Below are 19,710 nucleotides of genomic sequence, written 5' to 3' on the forward strand. Positions count from 1 at the left end.
TATCCAGGGGGTACAAATCACAAACCAATATACTAAGGTTACCCCATTCACCATTGGAAAACTGACTTTCACACAGAGCTTGTTCACTCTTATTTTAGAAATGATCTAACTCCCCTCCCCATTGCAGATTAGAAGCAAGAAATTAAAAGGGGTAGCTTCTGGATTCGGGCGTTCTCACAGTTGTAATAATTGATGGTTGGCAGTGAGACAATGAAGGAAGCAGAAAAAGTATTAAAAATAGTTATTAATTGAGAGATGTGGGCATTTACTTGAAACTGAGGTCAATTACCTCAGTAAAACAAAAATCTTCATTAAATCATTTGAATGCTTTATTTTCATTCTCTAATAATTTTGTTCCTATAACAGCATGAAGCAGTTCAAGCCAACCAATAAGGATCTAAAAATGTACCAAAAAGCCAACCTTTCTCTGACTTTCTGACCAATTTTAAATGTTATATCCTTTTATTTAGTTTCCCATTATAACATGTGACTGCACTCACACTAGACATTTACAATATTTGCTCAGAGAGCTGAAAGAAGGCTACTGTCCAACTGCAATAGCTTCCTTGTAATGCTGTAATCACGTTTTTGCAAGGAAATAACAAATTTTTAAATAACAGTGTTTAAAGGCATACATGGTCTAAGAAAATGTCTCTTTTTTACCAGGCAGAGTTCTTGCCAACACAGTTCTCTTCTCATTGATTTCATATCATACAAACTGGTGTAAGTGAACATATAAAAATGGAAATTGCTTCAAGGCTGAATGCAACCCTGATAAAGCAGTCATACTTTGTTGCATTTCTATATTAACCATTAACCCACAAGAAACTGAAAACATGCTAAAGTGTAGCCCAGGGTCTCTCTTTGTACCTTGGGCTGCCAGACTCCTGTCCAAACGTGTCAGGAAACACAGATGAGGATGGAATCATCGTGTACAAATCCAGAGTTCCTTTCTGGCACCACATGTTGTAATGCCTAAAAACAAGGGGGGAATAATAATCATAGCAATGTATTTTGACTACTTATTATGCCCAGGTACTGTTCTAAGCTTGTTCCTTAAATTAACCCATTTAATTTTTTTAAAAAAGCACTATTAGACAGGATTATTAGATCTAAGTACAAGGCAAATGTGGCTGAGAGGTTAAGTAACTTGACCATGATCACAAAGCTGGAAAGCAGAGCCGAAATTCCAAAGCATGTCTATCACATGGAAACTCTTAGCTACCTCAACTGAAAGTTCCTCTTCTACTGATTAATTACTGTACCTTTCAACCAAATACTAAGATTTGTTTTATGATTATAGCACTGACAAGATGATACAGCACCAATATTTCCCTAATTATTGCTATCTGTCACTCCAGTTTTACAAATAGGGTAAAGGACAGCAAAGCAGAATTCTAAAACACAACACCAGCAACCTAGAGTACACTTTTTGCTCTACAGGAAAATGTCAACAACTCACTTTGTGGCCCCCTCCTCAATATTAACAGAAGTCTTCACTGTAACTGTTTGCATCCTTGTTAAGGCAAATATAGGCATATCATGCTCTTGAGATTTGGTGTATGGTTTCACCATTGCGTTATTCAGGATTCTTTCAATTGCAAAAGGCAAAAACCAACTCAACTAACCTAAGCTACCATAATATTAAGGGTTCACTACTGGCTTCACATGAAGCTAGATCTAGGTACTCAAGCGGTGTAGTTTGTATATCCTCCATCCACCCCCCAGCTTGGCCTACCCCATGCTGCCTTCGTTTTCAGGCTGGCCTCAAGTAGTGGCAAAATGGCCGTAAGAAGGTATAGGCTTAGCAACCCCAAAAAACAGAAGAGAGTTTCTCTTTACCACTGGTTCCAGCAGAAAGTCTCAAACTGATATTTACAACGGTGACTGGCCTGCCTGGATCACATAAACTGCCTCTGAACTAGTCTCTAGGCCACGGCATATACTGCTCTCAACTTCCATGTACCAACCACTGGCTCTAGAGGCAGGTTCAACTCCAGCTGAACCAAAGGCCTCAACTGAATCAATGAAAGAGGGTAGTTCCCTATAGGAGAATATTTTTACCCCGATATAGGGAAACATGCTGAGTACAGATAAGCCACAATGTCCATTATTTCTTTCCTGGCATGCCAGAATAAGTTGCCATCTTGTCATCACTTTAAGCAGATTTTGAGTTCAAAATGACTTCCTTATAATGGACTAACCTGTACTGAATCAAACAAGAGCAAGCTGAAGAACATTAACAAGGTTTCACTGAATCATATCAATGCAGATGTGTAGACATAGCAGTAGCAGCAGAAAACTTAGGCAACTATAGCAGTCATAGGTGGTGGGGCTAATTTGGGCAAAGGCAACCTTTAGCAGAGAGGGCAAAGAGGCACTGCTAGTAAAGTACTTTGCCACATCACAGTCAACAGGTCAAACTCACATGATAATGTTTACTGTGAAAGTAACTGCAAATAATATATGCATCAGACTTTGTAGTTTTGCAAATAGGCAGAGAACAATGTTGTCAGCAGTAATATCTTTAATGCCGAGAATGCTATTTGGAAATAAAATAAGAAAGAACTTCAATATTCTCCTGCACACAAAAGTTACCCTAATTTAATCCAATTTGTCATGCTACACAGGTTTCCATTCATTGCTGTTACCCAATTTAAATAGTTCTCTTCTTATAAATATATTGTGTTAAGAAGTTTCATTTGGAAGAAGGAGAAGAAGGAGAAGAGGAAGAAGCAGAAGAACTTGTTTCATTTGTAAGTCAGTGTTTTTAAAATTTGAGTCCATTTTCCCATTGAAAATGTATAAGAAATGGAGACTGGGTTCCAAGGCTAGACCATTAGTATCAATCAAGTAATCTGTATGTGCTTAATATAGAGCCTAACACACTGCAAACACTTCACAGATTATAGATGTTATTATTTGTTATAATATGGTAAGCATGAACAAAACAATCAAAATGGTTTTTTTAAATACTAAGAGTTAAGCTAATGAGTATTTACAAAAATGACAGGAACACTCAGTTACTATGAAAAAACAAGCCATTTGTTTTAATTCCCAATTCCATTTCATATAAGAAGGTATTTAGGGGTGCCTGGGTGGCTCAGTCAGTTAAGCATTCAACTCTTGATTTCAGCTCAGATCATGATCTCAAGGTTCATGGGATCAAGCCCCTCTCTGAGCTAACTGTGCAAAGCCTGCTTGGGATTCTCAATCTCTCTGTCTCTCTCTCAAAATAAATAAATAAACATTTTTTTAAAAAGATGGTATTTAATATATTTCAGCTTAATGAATGTTTATTATTGCAAAAAAAAAAGAAGTAGGGAATTATCTTAATATGTTTCAGAACAGAATACTATTTAAATTATGATATAATTAAATTTTGGGATTCTATGTAGCTGCAAAACTGAATTAAATATTTTGAGTACAACTAGATCCATACAGCTGGGAATATTTAATGAATTGCTTTTTATTTACCAAGAACTTTTCATAATTTCTCCTTCCACATGCTTACATCCGATGAAATTCCATTTATAAATTGAGGACACGGTATATTGCTATTACCAAAAAAAGAACTGTAATAGGGACACAGCCATAATTGAATTTACATCTTAATTATTTACACTCTTCTCTTTGCAGCCTGAATATTCTATGCCTCAGAGCTGTTTTGCAGACAAAATATCATCCAGGATTAGTAATGCAGATACTCTTTTGACATAAGTGACAAGTTCTTTTGGGTAACTCACATAATGTCTCAGGAAAATTTACTTCATTTAAGAATTAATTCCACAGATCTATTATGGAATAATCTGATGCTAATTTTGACATTTTTTTAATTACTTAAATGTTAAAGATACCTAACTGCTATCATTTATCTGACCATTTTTTGTTTTAGGACGATTTGGGAGAGAATTTTTTCAATCAGAAGTCCTTAAGAAAAAAAATAAATATAGATAATCATGGGTGCCTAAAAAAATTTAATGAGTTAGTGTCAATAAGACTGCCTCACTAGGGTTTAGACTTCTACTTTCCAAGTATCTGGCTTACTGCTACCTATAAAAGAGATAAAATAGAGATACCAGATTGATTGAACTTTGCTTCATTTTTTTTCATTCACTCAGTAACTAGTTCTGGAGCACCTATTATGTGTCAGGCATATTTCTAGGTTCTAAAAGGAGACAGGAGTAAATAAGACAAACTTCCAATCCTCCAAGGAACTTAATTCTGCTTGAGAAAGAAAAAAAAACCAAATTACTAGGTAGTATTATTCCTCCGATGAAGAAAAATAAAGAGGATAAGGACAAGGTTGGGGAGAGAAGGATAGTGATCAGGGAAGTCCTTTCTGAAGAACTGACACTTGAAACTCAAATAAGAAAGTAAGCCATGCAAAAATTAGAGTGCAAAGGCCCTGAGATGCACAAATCTCACTGTGTTACAGAACAGCAAGACCATGGTAGCTAGAACAAAGTGAAAAGGTCAGAGGGAAAATGATAAAAGATGAAGTCACAGAAGTGGGAAGAGCCAGACCCTACAGAGCATGCAGGTCACGGTAAGGAGTTTGCGTTTACTTTAATTGCAATGGGAAGCCATAGGATGGTTGGGAATAAGACAGTGGCAGGACAGGAAGTCCAGAAAAGAGGCTTTAAGGAGGCAAGGAGACCATTTCAATCTGGGCAAGGTATGACACTATTGCACTATTAAAATATTGACTCTATACTGCCTAATATCCAAGACGAAACTAAAATTGTTTCTGTGCAAGTGCCATGTTGGGAACAGAAAAATCAGCCATTTAGCTGAAGCGGAAAAGATGCAGCTAGAATAAAATACCTGTTTCTATAATGACTGTAGAGAAACTGCTCACCTGAAGGCTTACCTGAAGTACCAATTTACAGAGGTTCTTTGTGGATGGATGCTAAATTAGAGAAGAGTGTAAAAGGTCACAATATTCTGAAGTACATATAACACGTTATCTCCCACCCTCTCCTCCTGTGACAACCTGGCTTCTGGGTGTTGTTATGAATAGAAAAGCATGATGGGCACTACAGGCAATAAACAGCTTCTTCCAAAGTAAAATGCTGCCATCTTGAGGTTTCCAGAGAACAAAAATAATGTGAAAAACCAAACAAAAAAACCCTGTGTCTATTTGTTGTTTCTATATGCAAGGTATTCGATTTGGGGGAAAAAAGTCATGAAGGCCATTAATTTAAAAGAATCAAGAAGTCATCTAACCAGTCTCATGCTCTTGCTTTGCTTGATTCAACCTGTGCTCTATAGTGGGCCTTAAATTCATTGTAGGTAGAGGGTATGTTTGGATTTTTTTCTCCTCTGTAGCAGCTAACACTAGCCCTAGTACCTTTTCAAATGATAAATCTTCTGCATCCCTTTCATGATCTGGACCTATTCAGGTTTTTTATTTATTCAATTTTGGTAATTTATATTCTTCTACAAAAACATCAATTTCCCAGATTTTTAAATTGTCATAGAGTTGTACATAATATTCTTCCATAAAAGTTTGAGTCTCTCGTCTACCCATGGTTATGTATTATTTTTAATCATTAGTGTTACATCCTTTTTACTTTCTCATTTATTGTAGAATTTTGAGCAGAAAAAAAATGACAAACTTGGGACCATTTAGGAAATAGCTATCTCATCTCTAATTAGTAATAACTGGAATCTGAACCAAAGAAAACCAGATTTAAAGGATCCTGCAAAACAAATCAGCAGGAAATGGTGACTACTGATATCTGTTTATAAGAGAAAGGAAAAGATTAACATGATGTTGCAGTTTCTAGCCTAGGATGATAACCAAAGGGGGAGAATAATGATTTCCCCTGAGGACATCTGAATTTCAGGTGATGGAAGGATAGCCTTGTGAAAAAGTCCAATCAGTTTGGAGCTGTAAATACAAATCAAAGCTAGGGATTATAGCTGAAGCTGTGACAATGCATAGATCAGATGGAAAAAATTATACAGGGAGAGAAAAAAGTGAGTGTATTAAAATGTCAATAATTAAGAGTTTTTTCTAAAGACTTACACTTTTGGGCAGCTGAATAAAATCAGAGAGCATATTAGAGAAGCCCAAAAGGTCAAGAATTTTAAGGAAGAGGTTTAAAAAAAGCACAGCACAAAAGATGCAACAGACTAAAATGATGAAGATTTGACTACACAGAAAGAAAAACTTTAATGTGGAACAAAGTACCATCAATAACCAAATTAAAATTTTGTTTTTATATAAAAAAAAAACTATTTCTAACATGCCTGACCAGTCATAGGACTAATTTCCCTAAAACATGAGCACTTAAAAATCAATACGAAAGCCATAAAAGAATAAACTGATAAACTGAACTTTAACAAAAACTAAAACATTTGCTCTGTGAAAGGCTCTATTAAGAAGATGAGGGGGCACCACCGGCGACTAAGTGTCCAACTCTTAATATCCCTTCAGGTATTGATCTCAAGTTCACAGGATCAAGCCCCACTTGGGGCTCTGTGGTGTCAGCGAGGAGACTACTTGGGATTCTCTCTCGCCCTCTCTCTTTGCCCCTCTACTGCTTTCCTTCTCTCTCTGTCCACATGCAAGTGCAGACACGCACACTCCCTCTCAAAATACATAAATAAACTTTTTTTTTTTTTTTTTAAAGGTGAGAGGCACCTAGGTGGCTCAGTCAGCTAAGCATCTGACTCTTGATTTCAGCTCAGGTCATGAGCCCCACGTTGGGCTTTGTGCTGACAGTGCAGAGCCTGCTTGAGATTCTCTCTCCTGCTCTCTCTGCCCCTCCCCCACTTGCTCACATGCTCCCCCGCAAGATAAATAAATGAACAAACAAAACAAAAAAAGATGAAAAAACAAGCTGCAGACAAGAGAAAAATAGTTGCAAACAACCTACCTGACAGGGAATTTCATCTGGAATTTATAAAGAATTCTCAGATCTCAATAGCAAAAACAAATAAACAACTAAATAAGAAAGAACAACTCTAAAAGACATGGGTAAACAGATATTTTACCCAAGATGAGTTATGAATGGTAACTAAGAAAGATGAAAAGATGTTCAGCATTATTAACTGTTAGGGAAATGCAAATTAAAACGACAATGAGGTATCATTATACACCTATCAGAATGTCTAAAATAAAAATTACTGATAACACCAAATACTGGCAAGTATGCAGAGAAACTACATTAGTCATACTTTACTGGTGAGATGTAAAATGGTACAGCCACTCTGAAAAATAACTTGGCAGTTTCTTATAAAACTAAATATACATCTGCTATACTACTACCCAGTAGTCACACTCGTAGAAAATTATCCCAGAGAAATGAAAACTTACATTCACACAAACACCTGTGCATGAATGTTCATATCAACTTCATTCACAACTGTCAACAATGGAAACAACCCAAATGTCCTTCAGTGGATGGATGGTTACACAAACTTTGGTATATCCATATAATGGAATTCTAGTCAGCAGTAAAAAGGATAAACTATTGATGCAAACAACTTGGATGGATCTCAGGGTCATTATGCTTAGTAAAAATGCCAATCTCAAATGGTTACATACTGTACGTTTGTGCTTGTATGCATTCTTAAAATGACGAAACTATAGAGATGGAGAACAGATCAGTGGTTGCTAGGGGACAAGGATGAGTGTGGGAACAACTACAAATTGGAAAGTCCTTTTCAGAGATAAGAGTTCTATCTTGATTATGGTTGTGGTTACACAAATCTACATATGAGATAAAACCGCATAATACTTTACATGCACAGAGGAATAAAAATGGAATAAAGTCTGTAATCAAGTTAACAATTTTGTGCCATTATCAGTTTCCTGGTTTTCATATTGCACTACAGCTATATAAAATGTGATCAATGGGATAAATTGGGTGAAGGGTTCACAGGGCTTTGTGTGCTGTTTTAGCAATTTTGTAGGAGTCTATAATTGTTTTAAAACAAAGATTTTTTTAAGTTATGAGGAAATATGTTATTGCCTAGAATGAAGGACTTCGAAATATGGAAAAATTGCTTTTAACCTTAGTTAGATGGTATATGCAATTGTTTTTGCAATGTTTCATTATTTAATATGTGAAAATAAATTAAAAGAGGAAAAATATCACTATGAAAGTGACACATCAATAGGAAAATAAGCGAAGAACTAGAACAGACCTTTCAGCAAAAGACATACAAAATGGTCAAAAAAACATGTGAAAAATGATCAAGCCCATTCCTTATCAAAGAAATACTAGTTAAAATCAGACATCATTTTTGCCTTTCACATTAGCAAAAATTTTAAAGGCATCTGTGTGACTATAGGGAAATAGGGATCTACGTCCTTGGAACATTTTTGGAAGGCAATCTGGAAATATTTACTAAATTTTTAAGAGTTTTTTTTTTTAACCTAATAAACTTTTTAAAAGTTTATTTATTTACTTAGAGAGAGCATGCACAAGTGGTGGAGGGACAGAGAGGGAGACAGAATCCCAAGCAGGCTCCCCACTGTCAGCACAGAGCCCAACACAGGACTAGAGATCCTACCAGCCGTGAGATCATGACTTGAGCTCAAACTGAGAGTCTGTATGCTTACCCAACTGAGTCATCCAGACAGCCCTGTGGTCATTTTTTTGTAATGCTACTATTCTTCTCAAGAATTTATCTAACAGGGGTGCCTGGGTGGCTCAGTTGGTTAAGCATCCAACTCTTGATTTCGGCTCAGGTCATGATCTCAGAATTGTGAGATCCAGTGCTGCCTCTGGCTTGGTACTGGGTATGGAGGCAACTTAAAAATCTCCCTCTTCCTCTGCCCCTCTCCCACTCATGTACACCACACAGGCATGCTCTCTCTCTCAAAAAAAAAAAAAAAAAAAAAGAATTTACCTAATAGAAACAGAGACTGTTCAAAGATCTATGTACACGGATGATCATTGTAATGTTTATCACAGAAGATTTTTACAAACATTTACAAACATAAATATCCAACAATAAGGGATTGTTTGAAAGTTAAGATATGGCCATACAATGAAATATAATAGGGCATTCAATTAATGCTATTTACCAATAACCTATGACTTGTTCTAGTTGCTTTATAGTTATTAACTCAGATAACTATCACAGCATCCCTATAAGGTAGATACTATCATATCTCCATTTTTCAGGTGGAAAAAAATGAACTATAAACAGTTGAAATAACTCACCCAAGATACTCAGCTGGATGTAAGTAGTCCCGGCGTTACACAGTAATGTAGGCCCATACAATGACCATGCATACTGAATACGGTGAGGTGAGCTTGATAATCAATAAGAAAATAATTGATATAAAGTTTTTTAATCAAAATATTAAAAATACTCATGCTGTCTATTATAAATGCACAGAAAATAATACAAATAATACTTAATACACTCCAATTTATTTTTTAATTTTTTAATGTTTATTTATATTTGAGAGAGAGAGAGAGACAGCACGAGAGGGGGCGGGGTGGAGAGAAGGAGACAGAATCCACAGCAGGCTCCAGGCTCTAAACTGTCAGCACAGAGCCCAACTCCAGGCTCAAACTCATGAACTGTGAGATCATGACCTGAGTGGAAGTCAGACGCTTAACCGACTGAGCCACCCAGGCATCCGTGTAACGTCATTTTTTAAGTTTGGATAACTTTCCAATATTTTATCCTTAATGCTTTCAATATTGTGAAATATTTCTCATGGTTTCTGTGCTGTGAAGTTTTTGTAAGTGTCACTTCTTCTGGGATATCTTCCTCCCTTCCTTCACAAGCACTTTCTTCATTTATGTCAATGCACCCTCACTGAGTTCCTTGGCTACATATCTAGGGTCTCTCACATAGCAGCAATGTTAACATTCCCCTGGTCAGTCATTCCTTCTAGAAATTCTACTCGAATTTCACTTTCAGCACTATTACTTTTTGTTTCTTTGCTGCCCTTTCATCTTTTTTAGCCAATTCTTTCTTTTTCGTACCCATTTTTTGTCACATAGGTTTATCAATGGGAAACATGGAAGCAACATAACTATGTGTTTTATTGGGGCACCTGGGTGGCTCAGTTTGTTAAGCATCCCACTTCAGTTCAGGTCATGATCTCATGGTTCATGAGTTCACGCCGCGTGTTGGGCTCTGTGCTGACAGCTCAGAGCCTGGAGCCTGCTTCTCTCTCTATTCCTGTGTCTCTATTCCTCCCCTGCTCATACTCTCTCTTTCTCTCTCTCAAAAATAAATAAATATTAAAAAACAATATGTGCTTTACTGTCTGTGTGTGAATTGGTAACAGATGTACAATGACCAATCATCAACAGATTTTGAAAGAAGTGATGTGATTGGTGACTGATCATAATATATATCTATTTTTACATACAGATGTGTGGTTTGAAGAGCTAGCAGCAACATTTTGTTCTTTATGCAATTATTCGCATGGTAAGTGAAATATGAATTGTGTTGTTGAGTCTGGTATTTTTTTAACAAAACCATAGCAACTGAAATTCACGCAAAGAAAGAATTGACTGCAATAGCTTAGCCAGAATTTGAAGACTAGCAGTATGACACCAGAACATTTTCTCTTAACCACTAGGCAATAATACCTCTTAGAAAAGAAATGGTAGGTATATTAAAACTTTGAAATATGTCATTACAGTAGAAAAGAATTGCTAACATATAATATCATCTGATATTTGAAAAAATAAGTTGCAAAAAATAGTCATTTGTGTGTGTATTAACATATTTAAAAAATCTGTAGAAATATTTACCAAACTGTTGATGGCAGTAATTATCTCAAGGTTGGGGTGCAGAGTCTGAGAACTTTATCTTTTATATTATATATTCTCTCTACACAGAGCCAGCATGAAATATGAAGACAATGAAAGGGAGAAGGACAAAAGAGGAGGAAGTGATGGAGGAGGAGACTGCTGTCAATATTGGGGACTGCGCAATGCAAGTAAGACAAGGCTTGTGACACTGAGAAATTGCCCTCATTAATCCTCTCGTCTCTCCTCTTTCAGTCCCTCTCCTGTCTAATATGCTCAGGTATCTCTCATCTTCGTTAAAAATTAAAAAATTCCTTCACCCTATGGATTCCTCGAGTTCCCATTCTTGTTTTTGTTTGTTTCTATTCTTTTCATGGCCCACGTCTCAGATGCACACACTTTTTCTTCCCTATTTCCTCTTGCCCAGCGCTTCCCATCATGTCATAACCCCGTTCCCAGAACAATATCAATGTTGAAATTGTTCTCTCAAAGGTCAGCAAGGGGAGCAAAACAACCTCCTTCCCACTGCCACCCCCACCAAACCTGGTGCAGACATGGCCCGAGCAACCTTCGGGAACACGGAGCTAAGTACGCTGCGCTCTGCGAGCTGTTCTGGTGAGACCAACCCTCCAAGCAGAGGCCGCCAGTCACTGGGGAACAAGCAAGTCCCCGTCTCTACACCGGAAACAGGAACTCTGAAGGGGACAGAGAGGCGGCAGCGGTTGCGCAAACTGAGGAGTCGGGTCTACGCAGAGGACTTAGGCGTTGCTGCAGGACCCGGATGCTGTAAATGGCTGGTGTGCGTGCAGGAGCGAGATGGCCCACTGCAGGCTAAAAAGGGGGATGCCCCCCCCCCTTCTGTCCTCCACCACAGTCAATGCAGGATGGGATGTGATTTTATAAAGAAGTAAGCAATGTTTCCTTAGAAAATGACGCCTTTATTACCAAATTCAGTGGACTGTTCTTACCCTCTTTTGCAACATACATTATTAACACGAGGTAATCACAATACCTGTGTAATGCCCCAGAATTTACACAGGTGAGAACCTGCCTCACCTTCCCCTCTGATGGAAGGAATAAAGGAAAAACCTTGTATCCGAAAACCCCTTTGCTCTGGCTTCACGTGCTTTTCTGCCTCATCCAAAGCAGCCCAGAGTGGCAGCCTCATGGGGCTGTGGCCAGCAGAAAGGGAGAGAGAAAGTCCTAGTAGCTGCAGCCACGGATTTGCCCCTCTTCCACACCAGTCGTCTGTCCTTTGATCAGGGGTGGGCATGAGGCCCTCCTGGCTGTGCAGGACGGAAAAGGATGGATCCAGAGAAGGGGCTTAGATCTCAGCAAAGGCCGTTTACCACAGAGCCAAGGATTCAGGCCGTGATCTTGGGGAGGCCAGGTACCCCAAACCTAACCCAAAGTCCTGTGGTCCCTGGTCCCAAAGCAATAAATCCCATGCTGCTCTGCGGACCCCCTTCCTTCTCAGTGGACATAGAGCACATTCCAGAACCAGGAGTGGTGTCACAGCCAAATATATTTGGACCTTGTGGGGATGGGGGGACAACTCTGGAAGAGAATTAAGTGTCACTAGGACCCTGGGATGTTAGTGAGAGAAGAAAGAGCTTCATGGGAATGGGATTTTCCCCTATCTCTTTACATACTTGGCTCTTTTCTCTCAGGCCTCAGCTCATAAGTCACCTCCTCACTGAAGCCCTCCAAGCGCACCCAGACAAGGCCCACTCTCCTCTAACTCCTCAAAAGTCCTGGTTGTTACCTTCTTTAGGTTCTGACAATAATAAGAATAAAATTTCTTTCACTTTTTTATTGCCCTCTCTCCCAAGTGATAAGTTCCACAAGAAGGGATCATGTCTGCCTTTTTCCCTGTCTTAGTTTGGTTTACCCTCAAAATTGAAAAATATTTAGTGATGGGGAGGTAAGCCCAGGCAACACTGGAAGGGAGGGAACAGGGAAGAGAGACAGGGAAGGGAGGAAAACCAATAAAGAAAGCCTCAATGAGCAGGTCAACACTGGGAAGCAAAATGGGCCTCAGTCCTCCAACTGTAAGGAGACTGGGGCATTTACCAAACATCTGCTGGGACCCACTGGTGAAGGAGCCTGTCAGAGGTGTTATCACATCTCTGAACACATGCACAGGCCTGGCAAACACACTTAGCAAAGAAACTTAAGCAGCTATCAGCCTCTGTAGGAACTTGTGTGCCAGCAGCCTCCAGAGAACACTGGGCAGACACGGGCCAGGCAAGAACAGCATAGACTAGGCCTGTTCCCAGATAGCCTCAGTTCCCAGATCAGGCTCTGGCACCTGGTGTGTGCTCCATAAATTACAGCTGAATAAACAGAAGATTGATACATGAATGAATAAAAATGAGGATGAATGGGATTCCGGTAATGATAATGTCAGGACTGTTTATTATTTTTTTTCTTTCTTGGTGTTGGCCTTAATTTTGACCCAATTCCTAGATCTTTACATTCTCCTTCTGCCAGGTTGAGAAAGATTTATCAGATTTCTCCTGCCATGTGCATTTTCCTTCTCTTCCTCCTCGCCTTCCTGGTCAGTGATTCATACACCTTCCTCAGAGGTGTTTTCTTATGCTCATTCCACTGTCAGAAAAAAAGCACTTTATGATTGACTTCATTCCTGCTCACTTTTCAATGAGAAAAATATTACTAGGTTTCTTGGAAATAAATATAACATTACTTTATTGATCCAGTTTTCCTGGTATGTAAGGTATTGCCTATAAATTAGTTGGCCTACTTTTAGAAGTTGCATTAATTCTTTTGGGCCAATTGGGTACACTTTAGTGCACAAACAGCAAGAAAAGTTAAATTTACAACATTGCACACTGCAACTATTAATCTAGATCAACACATACTAGGGACCACTTTTTCCTTTCCCTCTTTTTATATCGTTTTCGTCTGCACTATGAATAGGACATCTTGTCCTGGGCAAAAAAAAAATATTATATCTTCAGGTTTTCAAATAGTTGATTAAAATCTTTTAATTTGACTTAAATCTTTATATTTAAATCAAGATAAAATAAATCTTGATATTTAAATCAAGATAAAATCTTGATAGTAAAAATCTTTTAAGCTTAAATTAAATTGCTGATGTACACATTCTTTTTGTTTTTCTCCCACAGCTCTTGGTTTACATGAGTTTGGCTTAATTCTTTTATGTAACAAACGCTCTGTGAGAGTGAACTTTCTTTATATAAGCAGTAACAATGAATTTGAAGTTATCAAACACATTTGATTATGTTTCTAATTGTTTTCTGTAGGGCCTCTCTCTTATTTGTCAAAATCAATAGTTTTTTTCTTGCTTCATGGTGACTTGCTATAATACTGAATAATAAATGCAACTTTCCTGGCCAAAGTCATCTAAATAATACTACATGAACTTAAAATTAGTAAATAAACTCACATCTCTTTATTGTTCCTCTGATGGTTAATTTTATGTGTTAAATTGGCTTGATCATGGTACCCTTGTTTTTGATCAAGCACCAATCCAGATATTATGATTAGCACTTAAATCAACAGACTCTGAGTAAAGCAGATTACCTTCTGTAACAAGTTCCATCCAATGAGTTGAAGGCCTTAAAGAAAAAAGTAAGGGCCCCAAGAAGAAGGAATTCTGCTAGTATATTGCCTTGAGATGTGGGACTGCAGCATCAACTCAATCCCTGGGTCTCCATCCTGCCATTCCATCCTGCAGATTTCAAACTTGCCAGAACCCACAACCTTATAAGCCAATTCCTTAAAGAAAATCTCTCTCCCTCTCTATGTAAATATATATATATATATATATATATATATATATATATATATGTACATATATATGTGTGTGTATGTGTGTGTATATATATACATAAATATATAAATATAAATACATAAATACATAAATATATATATGTGTGTGTGTGTATATATATATATATATATGCAGTTCCTAAATTGCAAAAAAAGTAAATCTTCAGAGGAAAGTCCTATATGAATTTTTGTATGTTTGGAAGATTGTTTCCTTGTTTCACCTCCATCCTTCCAGTCATCATGTTGAGTATTAAGGGCACAAAGAAGAAAAGTTACAGGCACTGTTCTGAAGTTACAATATGATACGATGATAGCAGAGATAGATATAAGGGATGCACTGACATATTCAAGGAGATAAGCACTACCCAATGCCAGGAGAAGCTGAGGAGGCTTGACAGAAATGTTTCAGTTAAGCTGGATCTTGAGAGATTAGTAGGAGTTGACTAATTGGTATAGGAAAAAGATCTTCTAGACAGGTTTAATATTTGATTCAAAAATATGACAGCTACCTGTTATATTCATTAATTCACTCAGCAAATATTTATTGACTGTATATTTTATGCTAGAGATGGTTTTTGTCCTCAATTTTAACTCCTATTTTTACATCTCCCTTTCCAGGCTAGGAAAAACCCATCATATTTATCCTGCTAGATGGCTGTCTATCATAGTTCAGCTCCCATCATATCCTATAGCAGATGTTGGCAATAAAATGTTGAGCAAAAACAAGCAAATAAAAAGGAATGCTTAGGATTCACTTTAACAAGCAATGACAGAAACCCCCAAATAACAATGACGTTAGCATGATAGAATTTTATTTTTCTCTCATCAAAATGTCTAGATCTATGATCTAGGGTTGGAATGATAGCATTAGGATTCTTCTACCTCACTACTCTGTCAACCTCATCATGCAGCTATCACTTAATTAAAAAATGGCTGCCCTAGCTCCAGTTGTCTTGTCTACATTAATCCAATAGGAAGGAGAAAAGGAAGAAGAGATGAGCACTAATCTTCTCTTTACAGACACTTCTGGAAGTCACATATATCACTTCTACCAAAATCCCATTTCCCAGAACTTAGTTATACAACTACAACTAGTCTTCATTAGTGGCAGCCATATACCCAGATAAAAATTGAAGAAGGAAAGGAAAAAAAAAAAAAAAAAGAGGTTAGAGTGGGAGAGAGCCAAAGCATAAGAAACTCTTAAAAACTGAGAACAAACTGAGGGTTGATGGGGGGTGGGAGGGAGGGGAGGGTGGGTGATGGGTATTCAGGAGGGCACCTTTTGGGATGAGCACTGGGTGTTGTATGGAAACCAATTAGACAATAAATTTCATATATTGAAAAAAATTGAAGAACGAAAGATAAATATTCAGAGACGATGGACTGTGTTGCAGAAGGGAGAGAATCAGAATGAATATTATTCTGAACACTACACCCTTAGGCTGAAAAACAGAGTTGATAAACAGAAGTTAATTGTTGTTTTAATGTCTTTTAAAATCTCCACTATATTAGGGTGCCTGGGTGGCTGAGTTGGTTAAGCATCTGACTTAGGCTCAGGTCATGATCTCACAGTTCATTGGTTCAAGCCCCACATCGAGCTCTGTGCTGACAGCTCAGAGTCTAGAGCCTGTTTCCAATTCTGTCTCTCCCTCTCTCTCTGCCCCTCCCCTGCTTGCAGTCTGCCTCTCACTCTCTCAAAAATAAATAAACATTAAAAAATTTTTAATCTCCACTATATAATTTCATTGTTTTAATGATAGTCATTTAAAGCTAGTTGTTTAGAAGAAAAATGTACTTGAATTTCTCCAAAAATCAGGAAATGAATTTACAATTTCTGTGTGAGTTAATTGATCAGTGGATAAGATAATTGGTTGTGTAAAGGTGAGTCCCTACCCAAAAGGTATATCCTCTTTCTTATTTTGAATCCTTTATATGATACATGGAAGAGGAAATCATAAGCACTGAAAACTCAAAATAGAAGTCAACAGCATGGTTTCTCACTAATAGCAAAAGTCTGAAAGATTTTTAATTATTGTATTAAACATATCTATGTGGCTGCCATGGAGGCACACTGTCCATTCTTCCCTTTCAGAGAACCTGCCATGAGGAGCATTATTGATGGACACACCTCTGGATTCTTGGTTCAAGACCAGATAGCCTCTGACTGTTCCTAGCCAATGGCTGAACACAGTGAAAGTATGAGAGATGTAACCTGTCAATTTCCAATCCTGGTCCTCAAGGATCCCTTCAGTTTCTGCTCTCAGTTTTCACATGCCAACAACACATGAAGAAGCCGAGGCATTCTCCTTGAAAATGAGAGACTATATGAAGAGAGCGGCTCAGTCAGTAGCTGACAGCTAGAGACTGTGTAACCTGAAGAACACGTACCCCAAATCAAAGGATCTCAGATTCTGTGGCTTGGTTCTTGGCAGTGGGCCATCATTTTGTCTACTCCATAATATGCAATATGCATGCATATTTGTTGTCTCTAATACATCGTGATCAAACTAGATCACAGTTAAATATTTTTATATCTGTTTCCCCTACAGTGAGATATTCCAAATGCTAGAACAGTTTCCTATTAATCTTTAAATCCCCAGGATATACCTTTAGCATACAGTAAGCCTGCAATAAATACTTGTGGTAGAAATCATGAATGAATAAATAAATGACCAGGGGCTCATAGCAGCAAATCATCCAGATCAATGAATTAAATGAATGATGGCAAGAGTAATCAAATCACAGACATGAACATGAGGCACCTCACAAAGTTCTGTCTCTCTGTGGTGTGACATGCAAACAGCTGACAGCTCTCTGCTTAATGACAGTCTGCAACCTGAGATTCTAGAAGCTCAGTATTTGGAAAGGCACTAATTTCTTTCATTTTTAATTAGGTGACCAGTGATTAGATTATTATTGCTAGAGACAAGCTGATTAAGAAGTCACTGACAAGTCATTTGTCCTCCTCCAACGGCTGTCACAAGGATACATTTACATAATGACAGCTTCCCAGATGGGAGCTCTACTCTCAGCTAGTGTCACTTCTGGCAATAAATGCCAGTCCCTCACTATTTGGGACTTCAGTAAATTTTTCCAAGAAGGCAGTTTTCTAGAGGAAATTCTTACTGAAAAAACTTAGGAATGGAAATGTACTGAAAGAGGATTTGCTAAGGCTTCTAGGTTTCTCTCTCTAGGTCTCTTTTTCCTAGAAAGTAAGTTTCTTAAGGTGGTGATGATAGGGTGGTGGAGGAAGGGGAGGGATCATCAGTTCTGTCTTAGGAAGAACACTTTGGGGAATTAGTTAAAAGAGTATCACCTTAAAGGGGCAGGGAGGTGTAGGGGAGTGAGTGATTGGGGTGTGTGTGTGTGTGTGGCTGGGGTAGGAGTTGGAGAGTCGGAGACCAGGGAGGGAGTAGAAGGTTCTCTCTTAAATATTGTTGTATTTGAAAAGCAGAGGGGTGCCTGGATGGCTCAGTTTGTTGAGCATCCAACTCTTGATTTCAGTTCAGGTCATGATCCCAGGGTTGTGGGATTGAGCCCCATGTTGGGCTCCACACTGAGCATGAAGCCTGCTTAGGATTCTCTCTCTCTCTCTCTCTCTCTCTCTCTCTCTCTCTCTCTCCCTCTCTCTCTCTCTCTCTCTCACACACACACACACACACTCTCTCTCTCTCTCAAAAATAAAATAAATAAATAAAAAGAAAAGCCAAAAACTTCACTTGATAAATTTTTCAAACTAGAGCAGCCCAAAGCCTCTATGTAGGTTGCTTTGTTACTTTTTTTTTTCTTCTCATTTTCAAAAGTCTTTCAAGGCTTATTGTGTTTCTCCATTTTTACATAAACAGTTGATTACATTCATTAAATGAAACATTCAATGGGATAAGACAAAGAGAGGGAGAGAGAGCAAGAGAGAGAGAATTCCACCTCTGATTATTTCAGATTAGTGAAGCCTCAGTTAATTTCTAAATGGAATGCCATTAATCAAGTCCCTAAGTTGAATCTCAAAAAAGACAAACAGAAAAACTGAACTTCAAATGCAACCTTCAAAATGGCTGAAAATGTAGGAGAAACTAGCTTGTTTGGAGTAAGTGTTCCAAATTAAAGAAAATTCCAATTATGTAAAATAAAGCAAATTGTTTTTTCAGTGTTGCCAGCCAGGGATTGCTCTGAACTACTTAATGATATTCTACCCCTGCGTCTGAAATTTTCTGAAATAGGGGAAACATTTTTCATGCATTTTTTTTTTACATTATTAACTTGTTTGGTAAATTTATTTTTTCCCATAAGAGATGATGATGCTCAGTAGAGTGCCCAAATTGTGGCAATACATCAAGATAAAAAAGGGTACATTCCAAAAACATAAGGAGTTCAATATCAGAAAATCTAACACAGTTCACCATCTTAACAGATTAAAAGGAAAAAAAACATAACACCGATAATTTTTTGCTCATGAACTTGTAATTTGGGCTGGATTTGGTAGATATGCTTCACTTCTGTTTCACACAACTTTTGTTGGGGTGGCTGGACTGAGGCTAGCAATTCAGCTTCCAGGTGAGCTCATTATAGGGCCAGCAAGTTGGTACTTGCTATTGTCTGGAAGGCTAGTTGGAATTTTTAGGGGAGCCTCAGTTCCTTTCCACAGGGCTGCTTGAGCTCTCCACCACGAGCTGGATTCCACAAGCAAGTGTTCTAAAAGGCCTGGGTGGAAGCGGCAAGGCTTCTTAGGACTTAGCCTTGGACATCCCAGAATGTCATGCCCACTGCATTCTATTCTTCAAGCAAGTCTCTTAGGCAAGCCTAGCTAGATGCAAGGGGAAGGGACTACATACTCTGGTTTGGGGGTGCCAGCTTTTATAGGAGTTTTATGAGAACTAGCTGCTTGCAGCTGGGGATAATGGAGACTGTGGAAAGGCATAGGGCCCCCTATTCCAGGGGACACAAGTCACTGATCCCATGGGAAGCTGAACCTGGGTGCAGTCACTCCAGTTGGCAGAGAAAGTAAGCTGGATTCCAGTTAGCTTGTTGACCAGATGACTCACAGTTAGTACCACAGTGAGAATTTTAGCTATTCCTCCCACTGCCCTTCTGTCTATTTGCCTATTTACACCCATTGTTCTGGATACTTCTTGGTCCCCTTCAATCAGAAAGCTCACAT

The 19,710-nt window shown here is 38.2% G+C and overlaps 1 long non-coding RNA gene across 1 annotated transcript in view; it reads right to left on the minus strand.

Moving 5' to 3' along the window:
* The window catches only part of LOC131509537 (uncharacterized), an 83,117-nt gene extending 71,752 nt beyond the window's left edge, over positions 1-11,365 (minus strand). The window contains exons 1-3 of the long non-coding RNA XR_009260565.1: positions 11,283-11,365; positions 9,186-9,277; positions 871-975 (exon numbers count right to left, since the gene is read on the minus strand). This is a non-coding gene — a long non-coding RNA (uncharacterized LOC131509537). The remainder of the gene's footprint in view (positions 1-870; positions 976-9,185; positions 9,278-11,282) is intronic.
* Between the last annotated feature and the right edge of the window lie 8,345 nt (positions 11,366-19,710).

This window comes from Neofelis nebulosa, chromosome 1, assembly GCF_028018385.1.
Source record: "Neofelis nebulosa isolate mNeoNeb1 chromosome 1, mNeoNeb1.pri, whole genome shotgun sequence".
NCBI lineage: Eukaryota > Metazoa > Chordata > Mammalia > Carnivora > Felidae > Neofelis > Neofelis nebulosa.